We start from the raw sequence: 2318 nt of genomic DNA on the forward strand, positions 1-2318 counted from the left end.
CTCCTGGACTCCAGCATCTGGTTGCGACGACCAGAAAGAAAGGAAAGGGGAAAAAGGGGGAAGAAAGCAACCGTGAGTACTCATCCAAAGTACTCGCAAGCAAGGAACTACACTACATATGCATGGGTATATGTGTAAGGAGGCCATATCGGTGGACTGAACTGCAGAATGCCAGAATAAGAGGGGGATAGCTAATCCTGTCGAAGACTATGCTTCTGGCAGCCTCCGTCTTGCAGCATATAGAAGAGAGTAGATTGAAGTCCTCCAAGTAGCATCTTCAAGTAGCATCTCCAAGTAGCATCTCCACTGGCATCGCATAGCATAATCCTACCCGGCGATCCTCTCCTCGTCGCCCTGTAGAAAAGCGATCACCGGGTTGTCTGTGGAACTTGGAAGGGTATGTTTTATTAAGTAACCGGTTCTAGTTGTCATAAGGTCAAGGTACAACTCCAAGTCATCCTGTTACCGAAGATCACGGCTATTCGAATAGATTAACTTCCCTGCAGGGGTGCACCAACTTACCCAGCACGCTTGATCCCATTTGGCCGGACACACTTTCCTGGGTCATGCCCGGCCGCGGAAGATCAACACGTCGCAGCCCCACCTAGGCAAAACAGAGAGGCCAGCACGCCGGTCTAAACCTAAGCGCACAGGGGTCTGGGCCCATCGCCCATAGCACACCTGCACGTTGCGAGGGCGGCCGGAAGCAGACCTAGCCTAGCAGGCGTTCCAGTCCAATCCGGCGCGCGCCGCTCCGTCGCTGACGTCTGAAGTGCTTCGGCTGATACCACGACGTCGGGATACCCATAACTACTCCCGCGTAGATGGTTAGTGCGTATAGGCTCGTAGCCAACTCAGATCAAATACCAAGATCTCGTTAAGCGTGTTAAATATCCGCGAACGCCGAACAGGGCCAGGCCCACCTCTCTCCTAGGCGGTCTCAACCTGCCCTGTCGCTCCGCCACAAAGATCCACACAGAGGGCCGTCGGGACAAAGGTCCTTTCAGCCCCCAATCCGTGAATCACTCGAGGGTACTCTTCGAGCTGACCCGACTTTAGTCACCATCTGTATAGTATGTATGTATGTATAATATATACCCGTGATCAATTCCCGAGTGATCACGGCCCAATAGTATAGCAAGGCAGACTGACAAGAATGTAGGGCCAATGATGATAAACTAGCATCCTATACTAAGCATTTAGGATTGCAGGTAAGGTATCAACAGATGTAGCAACAATGTCAGGCTATGCATCAGAATAGGATCAACGGAAAGCAGTAACAGGCTACACTACTCTAATGCAAGCAGTATAGAAGAGAATAGGCGATATCTGGTGATCAAGGGGGGGGGGGCTTGCCTGGTTGCTCAGGCAAGAGAGAGGGGTCGTCAACTCCGTAGTCGAACTGGGCAGCAGCAGCGTCGGTCTCGTGGTCTACCGAAGAGAAGAGGGGGAAGAAACAATGAATACAATGCAAACAATGCATATCGATGCATGACATGACAAGTAACGATGCTAGGCGTGCCCTAGCGTGGTATGAGGTGGTACCGGTTAAGGGGGAAACATTCGGGAAAATATCCCCGGTGTTTTGGGTTTTCGGGCAGAGGAGCCGGAGGGGGAAAGTTGCGGGTTCGATAGGTTAGGGGTGTGTGGCGGACGAACGGACTGCGTATCCGGATTCGTCACGTCGTTCTGAGCAACTTTCATGTAGAAAGTATTTTCATCTGAGCTACGGTTTATTTTATATTAATTTTAAAAGATTTAAATCATTTTTAGGATTAACTTAAATATTTTAAGTCAACATTATCCAGAACAGTGTTTGCTGACGTCATCATGACGTCAGCATGACATCAGCAGTCAACAGAGGTGTTGACTGGGTCGCTGACGTGTGGGTCCCACTGGTCATTGACTGATTAGCCTAATTAGTATTTAACTAATCTAACCACTGTTTAATTAAACTAATTAGTTAATTAGGTTAATCCAATTGTGATTAATTAACTTAATTAATTCCTTAATTAATTAATTTAATTATTATTATATTATTTATTTAGTTATTTTTTTAACTCTTTTATTTTATAAAACGTTCTGGGCGGTGGGGCCCGCATGTAAGTGGCCCAGGGCCTTAACGGGCGTTGGGCGTTCGGGCGCAGGGGCTCACGGGCACACGAACGGGCGCATGCCCGAGGGAATGGACCCGCGCGGTGCCGCTGGATCCAGCGGGGCGGCCGACGGAGGCCACGGCGGGGCTCAGCCGGGGAAGGCTGGCGCGGGTGTGCGGGCGTTGTGGCCGGCTCCGGGGTGGTTGCGTGCGGGCACGCACA

Source organism: Triticum dicoccoides, chromosome 1B (assembly GCF_002162155.2).
Source record: "Triticum dicoccoides isolate Atlit2015 ecotype Zavitan chromosome 1B, WEW_v2.0, whole genome shotgun sequence".
In the NCBI taxonomy this organism is placed as follows: Eukaryota; Viridiplantae; Streptophyta; class Magnoliopsida; order Poales; family Poaceae; genus Triticum; species Triticum dicoccoides.